At 44.4% G+C, this 21,042-nt stretch overlaps 1 pseudogene; it reads right to left on the bottom strand.

The window, feature by feature from the left end:
- Nucleotides 1-1,207: 1,207 nt before the first annotated feature.
- On the bottom strand, nucleotides 1,208-2,170 carry LOC112607813 (annotated as a pseudogene).
- Between the last annotated feature and the right edge of the window lie 18,872 nt (nucleotides 2,171-21,042).

The following is a 21,042-nucleotide window of genomic DNA, read 5'->3' as shown; positions in this document are numbered from 1 at the left end:
GCCTGCCTCGGCCTCCCAAAGTGCTGGGATTACAGGCATGAGCCACTGCGCCCAGCAGACGTGTACTTTTATTTGTCTTAAATAAGTGCCTAATAGTGGCATGTAGTCCCAGCTACTCAGGAGACTGAGGCACAAGGACTGCTTAAGCACAGGAGCTCCAGTCTTGAGTAAGACTCAATTGCTTGGGTCTGTTTTTGGACTCTGTATTTTGGTTGTGTTAATCTACATGTCTACTGTTTTGTTTTGTTTTGAGATGGAGTCTTGCTCTGTCGCCCAGGCTGGCATGCAGTGGTGCAATCTCAGCTCACTGCAATCTCTGCCTCCTGGGTTCAAGCAATCTTGGTGCCTCAGCCTCCCACGTAGCTGGGACTTCAGGTGTGCACCACCATGCCTGGCTAATTTTTTTGTATTTTTAGTAGTGACAGGGTTTCGCTATGTTGGCCAGACTGCTCTCAAACTCCCGACCTCAGGTGATCCACCTGCCACGGCCTCCCAAACTGTTGGGATTACAGGAGTAAGCCACGTCACCTGGCCCTATATGTCTATGTTTAAGCCAATACTACATTTCCTTGATTACTCTATCATCTTGAAATCAAGTAGTGTAGGTCCTCCAACTTGGTTTTTCTTTTTCAAAGTTGTTTTGACTATTCTGAGTCCTTTGCATTTTACTTAAATTTTAGAATCAGCTCATCCATTTCTTTTTTAAAAGCCTGCTTGGATTTTGGTTGGGATTATGTTGAATCTATAGGTTAATTTGGAGAGAACTGAGATTAATAATTTTGATTCATGAACATGGTATATCTCTCTATCTATTTAGATTTTCTTTAATTTCTCTCAGCAGTGTATTGTGATTTCAAGCTACAGGTCTTGCATATCTTTTTTTTTAAGATGCATTTATTCAGCATCATTATCAGACCATTACATTTCGCATCAACAGCAAGGGTGCAAAAAAAAATCTGCATTAAAACCCTTTGTTGGAATGCTTTACACCTTCCACAGAACAGGAACTAAAATAACCTGTTAACACAATTAGTGACAAATACAGTCCTCAAGTTTTTCGCCCATACACATAAGTATGGTCTAAACCATGTCTTCTTTATAGCAGCTAGGCCCTGCTAGGCTGAGTTCACAAATCTGTTGTAACCCGTAGCTTCTCTGTCCCTTCTCTGGCTCTCCTCTCCTGCTAAGCTTTCTTTCCTGTTAGTAATTAAAATCTTCTGCCACTGGCATAGCTACTGTTGCTACTGGAACTGTCATAGCCACCTTGGTTTTGTGGTTAGGCAAAGTATTGGCCTCCACCACCGTAGGGGCCAGAGCTTCTGCCTCCAAAGTTTTCTCCCTTCTTGGGTCCAAAATCCGAAGAATGATTGTTGTAATTGCCAAAATCACTGTAGCTTCCACCACTTCCAAAATTGCTTCCATCATTACCAAATCCATTATAGCCATCCCCACTGTCACCATATCCACCACCACCCTGGCTGCCACCAAAGCCACCATGACCACTAAAGTTTCCTCCACGACCAAAGTTGTCATTCACACCAAAACCACCTTCACAACCACCACCAAAGTTTCCAGAACCTCTTCAACCTCTTTGGCTGGAGGACGCACTAGCCATCTCTTGCTTTGACAAGGCTTTCTTAACTTCACAGTTGTGGCCATTCACAATATGGTATTTCTGAACGACAGTCTTATCCACGCCGTCATGGTTGTCAAAAGTTATAAAGGCAAAGCTCCTTTTCTTGCCAATGCCTCGGTCAGTCATGATTTCAATCACTTCTATTTTTCCAAACTGTTCAAAATAATCTATTAGGTGATGTTCTTCAGTGTCTTCTTTAATGTCACCAACAAACATCTTTTTCACAGTTAAGTGGGCACATGGTCTTTGAGAATCTTCTCTTGAGACAGCTCTCTTTGTTTCCACAACTCTTCCATCCACCTTGTGTGGCCTTGCATTTGTGGCTGCACCCACCTCCTCCACAGTGGCATATGTGACAAACCCAAAGCCACTGGCGCACTTGGTGTTTGGATCTCTCATGACCACATGATCCATGAGCATTCCCCATTGCTCAAAGTGGCTCCTCAGGCTCTCATCAGTTGTTTCAAAGCTCAACCCTCCAGTGAGGAGTTTCTGCAGCTGTTTGGGCTCTTTAGGAGACTCTGACTTAGACATGATGGCAGGGGGAAGAGAGAATTTAATGATCCAGGTCTTGCGTATCTTCTGGCAAATTTGTCACTAAGTATTTCCCATATTAATACTATCATAAATGTACTTTTAACATTTCAATTTCAAGCAGAAGGTTATCAGCATGTAGAAATACAATTGATTTTTGTATGTTGAGTATGTGTCTTGAAACTTACTAAACTCACGTACTTTTAGCAGTACTTTGTACATTCTTTAGAATTTTCTTTATAGATGACCATGTTGTCTGCAAATACAGTTTTACCTCTTCATTTCCACTCTGTATGCCTTTATTTTTATTCATTTATTTATTTTTAGATTTCTCCCAATTTAGAAATTCATTTATTGTGTAGAGATTAACTCCCTTCTTTATTCTGGATAGCATCTTCTTTATTCTGGATTTCATTATCACAGTTCCATAGTATGATTACACACTCTAGCATGACATTGAACAGAAGTGGGAAAAGCAGGACATCCTTGCATTGTTTCTGATCTAAGGGAGAAGGGCACTCACTCTTTCATAATTAAGCATAACATTAGAGAGAGATTTTTTTGTAGATGCACTTTATCAGGTTTCAGAGGTTCCCTTCCTTCTATTCCTAGTTTGCTGCAAGTTTTTGTCATGAATAGATATTGGATTTCACCAAATGCTTTCCTGTATCTATTGAGATGATCATGTGGTTTCTCCTTTTTAGTAAATTAACATGGTAAATTACACTGAATAATTTTCAAATACTAAACTAATCTTTCACTCTTGGGATTATGCATTGTATAATGATGTATCTTACTTTTTATATATTAGTGGTGTTGATTTGTTGAAATTTTTTGCATCTATTTAATTATGGATATTGTTTTGCAGATTTTTTTCTTCGTAATATTTTTATCTGGTTGTGATATCGGGGTGATGCTAACCTCATAGAATGAGTTGGAAAGTGTTACCTTCTTTTCAATTCCCAAATGAGTTTGTGAATTGTTATTATTTATTCCTTAAATGTTTGATAAAATTCACCAGCAAAGTCATCATTATGTGAAGTAAGCTTCGTGGGAAACTTTTGTTTGTTTGTTTGTTTGTTTTTTGAGACGGAGTCTCGCTCTTTCACCAGGCTGGAGTGCAGTGTCATGATCTTGGCTTACTGCAACCTCCGCCTCCCGGGTTCAAGCGATTCTCCTGCCTCAGCCTCCCAGGTAGCTGGGATTACAGGCACGAGCCTCCACGCCCAGCTAATTTTTGTATTTTTAGTAGAGACAGGGTTTCACTGTGTTGGCCAGTATGGTCTCAATCTCCTGACCTCGTGATCTGCCCTCCTCAGCCTCTCAAAGTGCTGGGATTACAGGCGTGAGCCACCACGCCCAGCCTCATGGGAAATTTTTATACTACATGTTCAATTTATTTAATAGATATAGAGCTATATAAGTTACCTATTTCTTTTTTTTTTTTTTTTTTTTTGAGACGGAGTCTTGCTCTGTCACCCAGGCTGGAGTGCAGTGGCCGGATCTCAGCTCACTGCAAGCTCTGCCTCCTCGGTTTACGCCATTCTCCTGCCTCAGCCTCCCGAGTAGCTGGGACTACAGGCGCCCGCCACCTCGCCCGGCTAGTTTTTTGTATTTTTAGTAGAGACGGGGTTTCACCATGTTAGCCAGGATGGTCTCGATCTCCTGACCTTGTGATCCGCCCGTCTCGGCCTCCCAAAGTGCTGGGATTACAGGCTTGAGCCACCGCGCCCGGCTTACCTATTTCTTCTTTAATGAGCTTTGGTGCTTTGTATCTTTCTCTACTTCATCAAAAATTTGAAATTTATTGGCATAAAGTTACTCACGGTATTTCCTTATTACCTAGTTAATGTCCATCAAATCTGTAGAAATCTATCATTTCTGAGACTGATAATTTATGTCTTCTTGCTTTTTCCTAATCAGCCAGTTGCTCAATTTCATTAATCTTCTCAAAGTATCCAATTTTTGTTTCATTGATTTTGCCTATTGCCTTTTTGTCTTATGTTTATTAATTTATCTTTATTATATCCTCTATTCTGCCACTTTCTGGTTTTGTAAAGATGGAAGCTTAGGTAATTTATAAGAGACCTTTCCTTTTTTCTAATTTAAGTGTTTAATGCTATATAATTTCCTCAAACACTGCCTTAGCTGAATTAACTTTTTTCTTCTTCTTCTTCTTCTTCTTTTTTTTTTTTTTTTTTTTTTTTTTTTTTTTTTTTTTTTTTTTTTTTGAGACCAGATTGGCTCTGTTTCCAGGCTGGAGTGCAGTGGTGCAGTCTTGGCTCACTGCAACCTTCACCTCCCAGGCTCAAGTGATCCACCTCAGCCTCCTGAGTAGTTGGGACTTCAGATGTATGCTACCAGGCCCAGGTAATTTTTGCATTTTTTTGTAGATATGGGGCCTTGCCATGTTGCCCAGGCTGGTCTCAAACTCCTGAGCTCAAGTGGTCTGCCTACCTCAGCCTTCCAAAATGCTGGGATTACAGGTGTGAGCCACTGCATCTGGCCAACACTGTATTTTCACTCAGGTTGAAATAATTTCTTATCTCTCTTATGACTTCTTGACCCATGCATTATTTCAAACTGTATTATTTTATTTTAAGAATAAATTTAACCAATGAGGTGAAAGAGCTGTACACTGAAAACTCTAAAAACATTGATGAAAGAAATTGAAGAAGACACAAATAAATTGAAAGATATCCCATGTTCATGAACTGGAAGAATTAATATTATTAAAGTGTCCATACTACTCAAAGCAATCTACAGATTCAATCCAACCCCTATCAAAATACCAATGACATATGTTCTCACTACAAATACATAAATATGTGAGGTAATATGTATGTTAATTAGCTTATTTGGCCATTCCACAATGTATATATATTTCAAACAATCATGTAGTATACCATAAATACATTTTTTTTTTTTTTTTTTTGAGACAGAGTCTTGCTCTGTTGCCAAGCTGGAGTGCAGTGGCACAATCTTGGCTCACTGCAACCTCTGACTCCCTGGTTCAAGGGATTCTCCTGCCTCAGCCCCACCACCCCCCCGAGTAGCTGGGATTACAGGCACACGCCACCACGCCCAGCTAATTTTTGTATTTTTACCAGGGACAGGGTTTCATCATGTTGGCCAGGATAGTCTTGATCTCCTGACCTCATGATCTGCCTGCCTTGGCCTCCCAAAGTGCTGGAATTACAGGCATGAGCCACCATGCCAGGCCACATATGATTTTTATGGGTCAATTTTAAAAAATAGGCTCTAGACTGTGTGCAGTCTATGAACAATACAAGAGGACTTATTCATCTTGGCCCTAGCACCTGGCACCATATCCCGACCAAAGTATGTGCTCAATAAATGTTTATTGAGTAGCTTGTGGAGCAAGCGAGACGAGACCTAGACTGAAAGTCAAAAGACCTGTGTTTGAATCCAGTTCTGCCACTAACTAGCTCACTATGCTTGAGCCTACGAGTTTGAGACCAGCCTGAGCAACATGGCAAAACCTCGTCGCTACAAAAAAATCAAAAAAATAGCCGGGCGTGGTGGCACCCACCTGTAGTCCCAGCTAGTTGAGAAGCTGAGGTAGGAGGATCACCTGAACCCACGGAGGTCGAGGCTGCAGTAAGCTATGATCACACCACTGCACCCCGGATGACAGAGTGAGACCCTGTTTCAAACAAAACAAAACAAAACAAAATGTATGTTACTTTTATTTTATTTTTATTTTTTATTTTATTTTTATTTTTTTATTTTTTTATTTTTTTTTTGAGGCAGAGTCTAGCTGTCGCCCAGGCTGGAGTGCAATGGCATGATCCTGGCTCACTACACCCTCCACCTCCTGGATTCAAGCAATTCTCTTGTCTCAGCCTCCCGAGTAGCTACAGGTGTGCGCCACCATGCCCGGCTAGTTTTTTTTTTGTTTTTTGTTTTTTGTTTTTCTAGACAGAGTCTCGCTGTGTTGCACAGAGCTGGAGTGCAGTGGTTTAATCTCAGGTCATTGCAACCGTCACCTCCTGAGTTCAAGTGATTCTCCTGCCTCAGCCTCCCGAGTAGCTGGGATTACAAGTGTGTGCCACGACATCCAGCTAATTTTTGTACTTTTAGTAGAGATGGGGTTTTACCATGTTGGCCAGGCTGGTCTCGAGCTCCTGGCCTCAAGTGATCTGCCTGCCTCAGCCTCCCAAAGTGCTAGGATTACAGGCGTGAGCCACCGCACCTGGCAGCATTTACATTATTATCAGCTATGAGAATAGCTGATAAATAACTAATTTACTTCAGAGACAAATTAGGTACTATCATTTCCCTTCCTTTCTTATAGAGCAGTTTGTTTTTCCCAGAGTTTCCACTTTCTTTTCTCTTGTACTGTTTTCCTTAAGTTATTCTCATTCATTAGGTCTGGACACTTGCACTTCTCCGTGCTCTATCATGTCAGATGGTCTAACGGATCCCCTTTTTATCTTCTCAGAGCCCTCCATCCTCCTAATCAATCTGGCCTGGTTGCTTTCTAAGTTTACTGGTATGGTGATCATCAGTGCTGTTCACAAATACCCTCATTCATTACCACCTTCGTTGGTGGTAAACCATTGAGATTATAGGGGTGTTTGTTAACTCTTCATAACCTAGCTTCTCCCAACTGATGTGGAAATTGGTACCAGAAGTGGAGTGGCACTGTAACCAAACCTGAAATATGGCCAGGCATGGTGGCTCACGCCTGTAATTCCAACACTTTGGGAGGCCGAGGCAGGCGGATCGTTGGAGGTCAGGAGTTCAAGACCAACCTGGCCAACATGGTTAAATGCTGTCTCTACTAAAAATATGAAAATTAGCCAAGCATGGTGGTGCACACCTATAGCCCCAGCTACTCGAGGGCTGAGGTGGGAGAATCGCTTGAGCTCAAAGGCGGAGGTTGCAGTGAGCCAAGATTATGCCACTGCACTCCAGCCTAGATGGCAGAGGGACAGTCTACCTCAAAAAAAAAAAAAAAAGGGGGGGGGCTAGCAACAGAACATTAGTAGTGTGTATTGGTTGCTGTTGGCTATATTTGGCAAGGTACTCCAAAAATTATTAGCCTCAGAAAATAATTGGCCAGTTTACCAGCAAGAATGAAATGAAACAGAAAGAATCCAGAAATCAGGATTTATAGGATTACTTCTCAATCTCAATCTGTAGCAGATGAACGTGAAGGGATTTTTGAGTAAAAAAGCCTAAGCAGAAGCAGAAGTATTGCCGTCACCCTCTTGTTAAAACCTCTAAGTGTGGCCAGACACTGGACCAAGCCTGTAATCCCAGCACTTTGGGAGGCCAAGGTGGGAGAATCACTTAAGCCCAGGAGTTCAAGACCAGTCTGGGCAACATGGTGAGACCCCCATCTCTACAAAAAAATTTAAAAATTAGCTAGGCATGGTGGCATACCTGTGGTCCCAGCTACTCAGGAGGCTGAGGTGGGAGGACCCCTTGAGCCTAGGAGTTTGAGCCTACAGTGAACCATGATCTGGGCAGCAGAACCTGTCTCAAAAAAATAAAATAAAACCTCTAAATGCATTACAGCATCTCACAGTAAAGGTCCAGTTAAGAGTATAGCATCCGGCCGGGCACGGTGGCTCAAGCCTGTAATCCCAGCACTTTGGGAGGCCAAGACGGGCGGATCATGAGGTCAGGAGATCGAGACCATCCTGGCTAACCCGGTGAAACCCCGTCTCTACTAAAACCCTGTCTCTACTAAAAAATACAAAAAACTAGCCGGGCGAGGTGGCGGGCGCCTGTAGTCCCAGCTACTCAGGAGGCTGAGGCAGGAGAATGGCGTAAACCCGGGAGGCGCAGCTTGCCGTGAGCTGAGATCGGGCCGCCGCACTCCAGCCTGGGCGATAGAGTGAGACTCCGTCTCAAAAAAAAAAAAAAAAAAAAAAAGAGTATAGCATCCAGTAAATCTTTCAACTGGACAAAATAATTCCGAGAAAGGGAGCTAAAGAGGTGGCTTTCCCACTGTATCAGGTCCAGGAAAACAGAAACTAAGGAATCTCAGACACAGGTGATTTAATGTAGGGAACTAGTGTTACACAGATATTGGGAGTTTGCAAAAACAAAACGGGATATCAATATCACCCTGATATTAGTAACTGCAAAAAGCAGCTGCCACTCCTGGGACTGAATTAGTCAGATAATAGTAAGTGCCAAATCAGGGGAATAAAATGGAAGAGGCATGGCTACCAGAACCTAAGTGCTTGGAGGGGAGGCCCTGGATGGCTGCTACAGACCTTGAAGGGGCATCACACGGCTGGTGTGTGGACATCTGAGTAGCTGGGGATGTGACCTCTGGGGAAATGGTCTTCACACCGCTTAGAGGTGTGGCCAGATGGCACTGAAACTTCTGAGGGGACTGGATATGGCTCGTGCTGAGACAGCCAAAAGAAGCCAGAGGCTGAAGCCATCGCTGTCCCTTGTTGCTGAAGGGAAGTCCTGTTTCTCCTCTTACCTCAAGATCATCTGCCAGTTCCTCCCAGTGGAAGAATCTAACAGAAAGCCAACTGGCAAGGATACCTGGGAAATGGTGGTTTGCTGAGTTTTGGTCAAAACAGACCATAATACACAAGGGTGAGCTTAGAGCTGGGAGACTATAGGAAAACAACCAGCACACCCAACAAATGCTGCTGGACCAAGATACACACATTTAAATCAAGGAGGAGCCAAATGCAGTGGCCCACGTCTGTAATCTCAGCACTTTGGGAGGCCAAGGCAGGAGAATCTCTTGAGCCCAGGAGTTCGAGACCAGCCTGGGAAACATAGGGAGACTCCATCTCTACAAAAAAAAAATTTTTTTGTAAATTAGCCAGTCATAATGGTGCACACCTGTGGTCCCAGCTACTTGGGAGGCTGGGACAGGAGGATTGCTTGAGCCTGGGAGGTCAAGGCTGCAGTGAGTTGTGATCTCACCGCTGCACTCCAGCCTGGGTGACAGAGTGAGACTCTGCCTCCAAAACAAATCCATTCTGACTATTTTCCTTTGTAAATGTGACACAGAGACTTCTGATCATCCCCTAATATCTATTGTTTTTCTTCTTCACTATTAGAATCCTGAATTTTAACCGTGCATGTGTCACTCAAAATAAAGACTGCATGTGCCTGCCTTCCCTGCATCTAAGTGTGACCAGAAGATATGCAGATAACCAAGATCTGACCAGTAGGATGTCAATGAAAGTGGTGTATACAGCTTCTGGGATGCATTCTTAAAGCAGGGAGGGTCATGCCTTTCTCCCCTGCTATCTCCTCCTTGCTACCTGGAATATAAACATGTTGGCAGGTGCCCAAGCAGCCATCTTGGACCATAGGTGAAAGCAGCATTTTGGGGATGGTGGAAACTCAAGAAAGAAGCAGCCAGGTTTCTGGTGGTCATGGAGATGTTATACCAGCCTGAATTGCCTGTGTTTACTGCATGTGAGAAAGAGGAAGACTTTTACCTTATTTGCCTTATTATTACGTAAACATTTGCCTTACTTAAGCCATTGATATTTGAGGAAGTCTGTCTCTTGCAACTGAAACTAATCCTAACACAGTAAGTAATCTGGATTATTTTTTTCTCTCCAGAAGCTTTTAGGGGTTTCTCTTTATCATAGGTTTTCTGAAGTCTTGATGATGTTTCTAGATGTGAGCCTCATTTCATTCATTCTTCTGGGCGCTTGGTAGGCCCTTTCCAACAATAGATTTATGTCCAGGAAATTTTTTTTTTTTTTTTTTTTTTTTTTTTTTTGAGACGGAGTCTCGCTCTGTCGCCCAGGCTGGAGTGCAGTGGCCGGATCTCAGCTCACTGCAAGCTCCGCCTCCCGGGTTCCCGCCATTCTCCTGCCTCAGCCTCCCGAGTAGCTGGGACTACAGGCGCCCGCCACCTCACCCAACTAGATTTTTGTATTTTTTAGTACAGACGGGGTTTCACCATGTTAGCCAGGATGGTCTCGATCTCCTGACCTCGTGATCTGCCCGTCTCGGCCTCCCAAAGTGCTGGGATTACAGGCTTGAGCCACCGCGCCCGGCCTGGAAATTCTTTTATATTATTTATTTGATAAGTTCCTCTGTTCTATCCCTGATGCCTATTAGTTTGTTATTGAACTCTTTATATCTCTTATCTTTCCGCTGCTATTTCCATTGTTTTGTCTCATTTTAATTTCTGGAATATTTGATTTTCATTAAAAGATGATTTTACTTTTCTATTTTAGCAGTCATACTTTTTACTTTTCAAGGATACTTTCTTTTGGTTGCCATTCTTGTTTAGTTTGTTCTTTTTTCTATCTTTTTTTTTTTTCCCCTGAAACGGAGTCTTGCTCTGTCGTCTATGCTGAAGTCCAGTGGTGCAATCTCGGCTCACGGCAACCTCCGCCTCTTAGGTTCAAGCGATTCTCCTGCCTCAGCCTCCTGAGAAGCTGGGATTACAGGCACGCACCACCACACCAGGCTAATTTTTGTATTTTTAGTAGAGATGGCGTTTCACCGTGTTGGCCAGGCTGGCCTCAAACTCCTGACCTCAGGTGATCCACACACCTTGGCCTCCCATAGTGCTGGGGATAGTGTGAGCCACCATACCTGGCCAGTCTGTTCCTTTTTCTTTTGTTTTTGTTTTTTGGGTTTTTTTTGTTTTTGTTTTTTTGGGTTTTTTTGAGACGGAATCTCCCTCTGTTGCCCAGGCTGGAGTGCAGTGGCATGATCTCTGTTCACTGCAACCTCGCCTCTCCCGGGTTCAAGCAATTCTCCTGCCTCAGCCTCCTGAGTAGCTGGGATTACAGGTGAGTGCCACCATGCCCAGCTAATTTTTTATTTTTATTTTTTTTAGTAGAGACAGGGTTTCACCATGTTGATCAGGCTGGTCTCGAACTCCTGACCTCATGATCCGCCCGCCTCAGCCTTCCAAAGTGCTGGGATTACAGGCGTGAGCCACTGGGCCCAGCCAGTCTGTTCCTTTTTCAAAGCATCTATTCAAAGATGGCTTTGAATCTCCAATTTTAGTATACGTGCTGCCAAAGCAAGCATGACTTTGAATCTCTCTGAAGACATTAAGTATTTTAGAGTTCTCTTCTGTCTCCTGAATGAGTTCTGTTTCCTCTAGGGTTATTTCTGACCTTTGCTTTATGCAGACTTTTCTCAAATGTATGCTGATGAGCTGTCAGTTCATATTTCAGAATGAGACAATAGATTGGGAGCTCTGTCTGAATAGGGTGAGGCTTACTAGCAGGCAGATTCAGGATTTGGGGTAGGAAACAGGTCATGATGCTGGGAGACCCCAGAGGGCTTTTTACAAAGGTCTTTTTTCTGGGACCATCCAATTTATTTGGAGGAGAGTCTTCAAATGGTGTTCCTGTGTGGTAGATACCTAGTTTCTGGGCATTCAGATGCAACAGGACGTTCATTGAATCCCTAACTCTCTGCCCAAGTCTTATCCTCACCTTCAGTCCTGTGACTATTGGTATATTAGTCCAGTTCCACACTGCTGTAAAGATACTACCTGAGACTGGGTAATATATGAAGAAAAGGAATTTAATTGACTCACAGTTCCTCATGGCTGGGGAGGCCTCCTGAAACTTACAGTCATGGAGGAAGGCAAAGGGGAAGGAAGGTATGTCTTACATGGTGGCGGGAGAGAGAAAGTGAAGGGAGAACTGCCAAACACTTATCAAACAACCAGATATCATGAGAACTCCCTCGCTGTCATGAGAACAGGATGGGGGAACCACCCCCCGATTCAATCACCTCCCCCCAGGCCCCTCCTCCAACATGCGGGGATTACAACTCGAGATGAAATTTGGGTGGGGACACAGAGCCAAACCATGTCAGTCAGTTCTGCAAGACATACCACCTTCCTCCTTAGCTGCATCCACCTCCGCAGTACGCTAGGCTACTCCTCTATCTCTTTTATGTCTTTTATATTGGTTAACTGCTACAATTTGTTGAAATTTCTTATTTACTGATATCTTTCCCTTCCAGCCTCTTCATTATTGTGGGTTTGTACCTTTTTATTTTCTTTGCTGTCATTTTAGTGTAGTCTTGTTAAGAAGGGGAAATTTTAAAAATAAATAAATATTGTCAGCTGGGCCCAGTGGCTCACACCTGTAATCCCAGCACTTTGGGAGGCCGAGGCGGGTGGATCATCTGAGGTCAGGAGTTTGAGACTAGCCTAGCCAACATGGTGAAATCCTGTCTCTACTAAAAATACAAAAAAATTAGCCAGGCATGGTGGTGGGCACCTATGATCCCAGCTACTCGGGAGGCTGAGGCAGGAGAATTGCTTGAACCTGGGAAGTAGAGATTGCAATGAGCTGAGATCACGCCATTGCACTCCAGCCTGGGCAACAAGAGTGAAACTCCATCTCAAAAAATAATAATAAATAAATATTGTCAGAACACCATTTTAAACTCAATTAGTAATAATATTCAAACAGCCTGAGACTATATTTTTGTCATCTTTAAAAACAACGGGCCAGGCACAGTGGCTCACACCTGTAATCCCAACACTTTGGGAGGCCAAGGCAGGTGGATCACTTGAGCTCAGAGGTTCAAGACCAGCCTGAGCAGCATGGTAAGACCCCATCTCTACAAAAAAATACAAAACTTAACCAGGCATGGTGGCACCCACCTGTGGTCTCAGGTACTCGGGAGGCTGAGATGAGAGAATCACCTGAGCCTGGGAGGCAGAGTTTGCAGTGAACTGCAATCACGCCACTGCACTCCAGCCCGGGCGACAGCGCAAGACCCTGTCTCAAATAAAAATAAAAATTAAAAAATAAAAACAACAACAAAAGATCATTGCATTATCAATGAAAACTTCTAGAACTCTTCCTATATGAATCCCTGTTAATCTCCACATTCTGTTTACATAATTGATATCTGAGTGCAAAGCATAGGATCTTACTTTTATTTCATAATGTTAGATTTTTCTGGGTTCCATTCTGGGAATCTGTTTGTCTTTGATTTACTTATTTGTTTTTAATAACTCTCAGATGCATAGAATTGGATTAATCATAATCCTTGGCTCAACACACTCATAGCTGTCTTTTATATTTATTTATTCTTCATTTGTTTATCCACTTTTTAATTTATTTAATTAATAGACTTTTTTAGCAGTTTTAGGTTTACAGAAAAATTGAGTGAAAAGCACAGAGAGTTCCCATATACCCTTATTCCCCACTCCAATTTCCCTTATTATTAAAATCTTGAATTAGTAGGGTGCATTTATTTCAATTGATGAGCCAATACTGATATATTACTATTAATTAAAGTCCATAGCTTACATTAGGGTTCTTATACATTCTTTGGGTTTTGACAAGCATCCTTTTTTTTAAGTGACTGCTTTAATGTATGGCAAAATTTTACATAAAATCGGAAATCTATGATCTGTCCCTGCTCCAATTTGTAAAAAACGCAAGATTCATCAGAAGCCATGTGCAGTCAGACCCCAGCTGGCCGGCAGTGCAGAACTGGAGTCCAGCCTCAGGGCTGCACTACTTTCCATTCTGTGCATTGAACATTTGTTCTGTCAGCATCCACTCCAGCTTCACTGCGTCACCGGCAAACTTGCGGATCCTGTCAAGAGAGCTTCTCCACAACCATCTGCATCCATTTATTTATTTTATTTTATTTTATTTTATTTTTTATTTATTTATTTATTTATTTATTTATTTTTTTGAGAAGGAGTCTTGCTCTGTCGCCCAGGCTGGAGTGCAGTGGCGCAATCTCGGCTCACTGCCAGCTCTGCCTCCTGGGTTCACACCATTCTCCTGCCTCAGCCTCCCAAAGTGCTGGGACTACAGGTGCCCGCCACCACGCCCGGCTAATTTTTTGTATTTTTAGTAGAGACGGAGTTTCACCAAGTTAGCCAGGATGGTCTCAATCTCCTGACCTTGTGATCCACCTGCCTTGGCCTCCCAAAGTGCTGAGATTACAGGATTACAGGCATGAGCCACTGCGCCCGGCCTGCATCCATTTATTTTTAATTTTTATTTTATTTATTTATTTTTTTTGAGACAAGGTCTCACTCTGTTGTCCCAGCTGGAGGGCAGTTCACTGTAGGCTCAACATCCCAGGCTCAAGTGATTCTCCCACCTCAGCCTCCTGAGCAGCTAAGACTACAGGCACACACCACCACACCCAGCTAATTTTTGATTTTTTGTAAAGACAGGGTCTCGCTATGTTGTCCAGGCTGGTCTCAAACTCCTGGCTTCAAGTGATCCTCCCACCTCAGCCTCCCAAAATGCTGGGATTACAGGCATGAGCCACCACACCCAGCCCCATTTATTTTTAATAATATAATGAAGATCTGTGAACCTACCACCAAAATTTTATAGCATCAGTGACAAATTTAATCTACCTATATTCTTCTCCCCATCTCACCCCCAAGGAATCACTATCCTGAATTCATATTTCTTATTCTTTTTCCCTGATGGAGTTGGGAGTTTTGTTATTGCTGTTTTGCTACCACAGATTGCTGTAAGGAATATTCTTATACATGGCTCCTGGTGCTGTACAAGAGTTTCTCTTGAGTACATCTAGAGTGGAATTCCTGGGATATATAAAAATGTCCAGTGGTATAAAATAATAATGATAAATTGGTTTTCAAAGCAGTCGTACCAATTTATACTCCCACCAGCAATGTATAAGCAGTCCCATTGATCCACAGCCTCTTTAATTGTCAGACTTTTCCATTTTGGCCATTCAGATGTAGAATGGTATTTAATTGTCTTGAATTTCATTTCCCTGATTACTAGTAAGGTGAGCATCTCTTCAGAAGTTTATTGGTTATACATATTGAACTATTTGGTCATTTTTTTCCCCCACTGCCTCTTTTTTTTTTTTTTTTTTTGACTGGGCTGGTTGTTTTTTCTTACTATAGTCTTTTTTTTTTTTGAGACAGAGTCTCACTTTGTCGCCCAGGCTGGAGTGCAGTGGTGCCATCTTGGCTCACTGCAACCTCCACCTCCTGAATTCAAGTGATTATTCAGCCTCAGCCTCCCAAGTAGTGGGACTACAGGCACACGCCACCGTGCCTGGCTAATTTTTTTTTTTTTTTTTTTTTTTTGTATTTTTAGTAGAGACGGGATTTCACCATGTTGGCCAGGATGGTCTCAATCTCTTGACCTCGTGATCCGCCCGCCTCAGCCTCCCAAAGTGCTGGGATTACAGGTGTGACTCACCTCACCCGGCCAGTCTTTTTTTTTTCAAGGCTAGACATAATTTTACATATTCTTGATACCTATCTGTTATTGGTTGTATGCATTACAAACATCTTCTTTGTGGTGTTTGTTTGATTTAAGACAGGGTCTCTCTCTGTCTCCCAGGCTGGAGTGCAGTAGCAATAACACAGTGCAGGACAGCCTGGAACTCCCAAGCTCAAGAGATCCTCCCACCTCAATCTCCTGGGTAGTTGGGACTACGGGCACACACCACTACGTCTGGCTAATTTTTTTTTTTTTTTTTTTTTTGTAGAGACAGAGTCTCACCGTGTTGTCCAGGCTGTTCTCAAACTCCTGGGCTCAAGCAATCCTCCTACCCCAGCCTCCTAAAATACTGGGATTACAGGTGTGAGCCACCTCACCCAGCCCTCTGGAGTGTTTGTACTTTAAGATTCCTTTTCAGAAAAAGAAGTTCTGGGTTTTAATGTAGTCAACTATATCAATCTTCTATGTATGTCTGCATGTATGTATGTATGTATGTATTTTTAGAGACAAGGTCTTGCTCTGTCATCCAGGCTGGAGTGCAGTGGCGCTATCATAATTCACTGTTCACTGTAACCTTGAACTCCCAGCCTCAGCCTCCCAAAGGGCTGAGATCACAGGCATGAGCCACCATGCCCAGCTTATACCAATCATTTATGGTTAGCACTGGTTTTTGTTGTTGTTTGTTTTGAGACGGAGTCTTGCTCTGTCGCCCAGGCTGGAGTGCAGTGGTACAATCTCAGCTCACTGCAACCTCTGCCTCCTAGGTTCAAGCGATTCTCCTGCCTCAGCCTCCCGAGTAGCTGGGATTACAGGCTTGTGCCACCATGCCTAACTAATGTTTTTGTATTTTTACTAAAAAACTCATTTTCTGAATGAGGACACTCATGCTCACACAGATTAAGTACCTTGCCTGAAGCCACACGGCTAAGAAAGTAACAGCCAGCATTCAAATCAGGCTTCTGACCTCAAAGCTGTACACTTAACCACTGTGTTTGGTAGCCTTCAGAGAGCTGGAGGGGCCCTGCTCTAGGCCTAGGCACTTGGCCTCTCTGGGCTCCTGTTTGCTTATCTGTAAAATGGGGAAAAGGATTACTTCTTCACCTCCATCTCAGGGCTTTTTGGAGAGTCGCTAAGGCCACAGATGGAAAAGAGGCTCTATAAGCTCTACAGTGCTGCCACAAGGCAGGTGAGGTAGCAGAGAAGGCAGGGGCCCAGGGTTGCAGAGCTGGCAAAGACCCAGGCCTCTCTCCCATCATCACTGCTAGCTTCCCAGGCAGCCTCTTCCCAGGAGATGCAGGACCCCCAGGCCGAGCTGGGGAGAGGTTGTGTCTGCTTAACACTGCTCTGCACCAGAGCCGGGGCTGACCGAGGTGGAGACAGAGAATCAGACATGGCCACGTGGGGGAAGGCCCACATCTGGTGGGTCTGACCTTAATAAATGGTGATAGCAAGGGGTGAAAGTGCCATGACACAGTCAGGCCTGGGGGTGGCAGGAGCACAGAGAGGAACCTGGTCCAGCCCGGGGAAGCCAGGGAAAGCTTCCAGGTAGAGGTGTTGTGGTATCTTTTTTTTTTTTCTTTTGAAACAAATCCAACAAAGTTTTTTTGTTTTGTTTTGTTTTGTTTTTTGAGACAGAGTCTTGCTCTGTCACCCAGGCTGGAGTGCAGTGGCACGATCTCGGCTCACTGCAATCTTGCCTCCCGGGTTCAAGCGATTCTCCCCTCAGCCTCCCAAATAGCTGAGATTACAGGTGTGTGCCACCACACCCAACTAATTTTTTTTGTATTTTTAGTAGAGACACGATTTCACTATGTAGGCCAGGCTGGTCTCAAACTCCTGACCTCAAATGATCCGCCCACCTTGGCCTCCCAAAATGCTGGGATTATAGGTGTGAACCACCACGCCTGGCCCCTGTAGTGGCATCTTGTACCACCCTGGCCAGTTCCCCTTCCCTAGACGACCATCACCCACCTTCACTTAGGGCTCCCTCCAACCCAGCCCTAGCAAGTGGCCAGGTCAACTTCCGAAGATGTGCCCCTGTCTAGAGCCCTTTAGTGACCTCTGCTGCCCTTATGACAAAATCCATAGTCCTCCCCATGGTCTTTCATCTGGCCCCTGCCCCTCTTTTCCTGGCCTCGTCCCACACTCGTTACACTCCAACCCCACTGATTTCCTCAGACTCACCCAGCTCTCTCCTGCCTCCACCGCAGCACTGCTGGGCCCTCTGCCTGGAGCAGCCCCTGCACCCCCCAACATAAACACACACACTGTCCTTGGAAAGCTCCTTCTCACCCCTGGGTCTCAGCTTAATGGCTCCTCCTCAGAGACACCTTTCTGACCAAGGCTGGCTGCCATCTCAAAAAAAAAGAAAAAAGAAAAAGGCTGCCCCAGGCTTTCTATTCTCTGTCTCAGCCCCTTGCTTCTTTCTAGCTTTTATTATAACTTCCAATTATTTTGTCTAGTTCTTGTTCTCTCTCCTGTCTCTCCTATCCCTTCCCACGACAAATGCTTCATGAGGGCAAGGGTCATGCCGGCTTATTCTCAATAGTCTCCCCAGTGCCTGGCCACAGCAGATACTCAAAAAATATTTGTTGGATGAATGAATTAATTAGAAAATGAATGAATGAATGAATGAATGAATGAATGAACTGGATCTTAAAGGAGCTCGAGCTGCACTGCCCAATACGATAGCCACAAGCCACATGTGGCTATTTAAATTTAAATGAATTAAAAGTAAATAAATTAAAAATTCTGCCCCACAGTTGCACTAGTCATATTTCAAGGACCCAGCAGCTACATGTGGCTCGTGGCTGCCATATGGGATAGTAGGGATACAGAACATATCTGTCATTCAGGACAATCTACTGGACAGCGCTGCTCTACATGATCTTAAAGGCAGAGAAGGTGGACCAGGCATTAGGAGCAGGGGCACAGCATGTACCAAAACCTACAAGTGGGAGAGCACAGTAGTGGTATGCCATGGAATAAAGAAAGGGGGCACTTCGCCCCATCTCTACACAGCCCTGTTTCTTATTAGAAACTTTGGCTTAAGGCAAGGAAGGATATCAGAGCAGGGAGAGTCCTGAGATCAGCTGGTCCCGTCCATCCCCATCAGAAGCAGAGACTGTGACCCAGAGCAGGGAAGGGATTTACTCAAGGTCATAGAGAAAGTCGCATAAATAGGGCCAGAACCTGAGGCTCCTGATTCCTGGTGAATGGAGTCAGTTTCCCCCTACCAGGCTCATAAGCACCTCCTCCCTCCTTCCTGGGTCCCATCCCCCCACAGCCAGGCCATCAAGTTCATAGAGCCCCCCAGGCACTTACACTGGCTGCTCTTATCTCTTATTCACTCACTAAAGTAACCCTCCCAGCATCTGACCCTTAGAATTTTAGACATCCCAAGGAGAATAGCTGCTTATAACCATTTGCTAATTACACGTATGGATGTCAATTAATTCATTTAGCTAATTAGCCACTTGATGAGCACCATGCACCAAAGAACTGTAAAAGACAGGCATATGGTGAGAAAGTGGGGTGGCTGGGTGTTCATGCAGCATGCAGGGATGGGGAGGGCGGGCAGTGGCTCCAGCTCCCCACCCCCAGATGAGTGGAGGGAGGCAGCTTAATAGCTGGGGGAACAGAGCTGCCACCGCCACTGCTGTTGCTGCTGCTGCTGCCATAAAGTATAATTACAGCTTCCTACTAATAGTGCTGGGAAAACACACGCACACACACGATCATGTGCACAGACAAACATACATACGCATGTGTCTGTTTACACATACCCACACTCAGATGCACACAAACATAGCACGCACATATCCATAGGTACAATGTACATGGATGTGCACACACATGGACACACACAAGTAATGGACATGTGGGATCACGCGAGATCAATTCACAGAAGCGTTCTTAGTCCAGTGCTACGCTTGATGGAGGCTGGAAGAAGGGAATTCTCTTATTGCACCCAACTTTGTGCCAAGTACTGTGTTCAGCCCTTCCACATACAGTATTATTTAATCCTTACATAATCTCACAAATAATGAATTATCTTCACTCTACAGAAAGGAAACAGAGGCTCAGAGAAGCTAAGACATTTGCACAGGACCACACAGCTGGTAAGTGGCAGAGGAAGGGCTGATTTCTTTGCCTCCATGACCACATGCTGCAGGAGCAGGGGGAGGGAAAGGGGATTTTCATCTGTTTTGAAGAAAATAATTTTTTTGTGGGGGACCAACTGCTTCAGGAGTGAAAATGGGCTGTTCACAGGCTTCGTTCCACAGGGCTGAGAAGAAAAATTGAATACTGATGAGAAAGAAGATGGATAGAAGAGAGAGACATGCAACTGGGACTCTAACACAAATGCCGTTCTCCCTAGGAAGGGACTAGCCCAGTCAGCAGCCACCTTACTCCATGAGTTGGTTCTGAGGCCCCCTCTGTGCCAGGCAGCTAGGGACACAAGGTGAACTGATCCAACGTCACAGCCATGTGAGGCAGAGTGACACAGGCTCTGTCACCAAAAGAGCAAGCATTTGAACGGGCTGTCAGATGGAGAGCCCAAGCTCTTTCTGTTCTAGGTTCCCTCCCTCTGCTGCAGTTGGGAGGGGCTGGGCTGCCTGCAAGGAACTCTCACCTCCTCTCTCAGCCTCCTCTCTCAGGCCTCGTCTCCCTGGGCTCCTGGCCTGGCCCTTCACACCTTTCTCCAACTCCATCATGACTGCAGGCTTTGGCCCTCCCTCAGGAAAAGAATGAATTTTTCTCCACAAAATTCTACAATCTCTTCCAGCCTCTCCTTTTAGCTACTCTCATGTCCATTCACCAAAGTGATAATAGAAGACCACAAGTCAGATGACTCACACATTCACCTATTCAATAAACACTCCAGAGCATTCCTCTGGCCTAGGACTGATGGGTCTCATACACAATCTTCTAAGCAAAAAATAAAACAAAAAACCTGCCAGACACAATGGCTCCCGCCTATAATCCCAGCACTTTGGGAGGCCAAAGTGGGAAGATCACTTGAGCTCAGGAGTTCAAGACCAGCCTGGGCAACATGGAGAAACCCTATCTCTACAAAAACATACAAAAATTAGCCGGGTGTGGTGGCACGCTATTCAGGAGGCTGAGACAGGAGAATTACTTGAGTCCAGGAGGTTGAGGCTATAGTGAGCTGTGATAGCACCACCTCACTCTAGCCTGGGCAACAGAATGAGATCGTGTCTCGACGGAAAAGAAAAACCCTGCAGTTCCAGTCTTAGCTCACATCAACATGGCTGGGGGAGGTGGCTCACACCTGTAATCCCAGCACTTTGGGAGGCTAAGGCAGGCAGATCGCTTGAACCCGGGAGTTCAAGACCAGCCTGGGCAACATAGTGAGACTCCCGCCTCTACTATTTTGTGTGTGTATATATATATATACAAAATTTGTGTGTGTGTGTGTATGTGTGTATATATTAGCCAGGTATGGTGGCACACACCTGTAGCCCTGGCTACTCAGGAGAGGTTAAGCTTGAAGTGAGCTATGATCGTGCCACTATACTCCAACCTGGGCGACAGAACAAGACTCCATCTCTCTCTCCTTCTCTTTGTCTCTCTCTGTCTCTCTCTGTCTCTCTCTCTCTCTCTCTCTCTCTCTCTCTCCCTCTCTCTCTCTCTCTGCGACAGGGTCTGGCTCTG

The sequence above is a fragment of the Theropithecus gelada genome, chromosome 1, assembly GCF_003255815.1.
Source record: "Theropithecus gelada isolate Dixy chromosome 1, Tgel_1.0, whole genome shotgun sequence".
Taxonomy (NCBI): Eukaryota; Metazoa; Chordata; class Mammalia; order Primates; family Cercopithecidae; genus Theropithecus; species Theropithecus gelada.
This window is presented reverse-complemented; position numbering and strand designations above follow the sequence as displayed.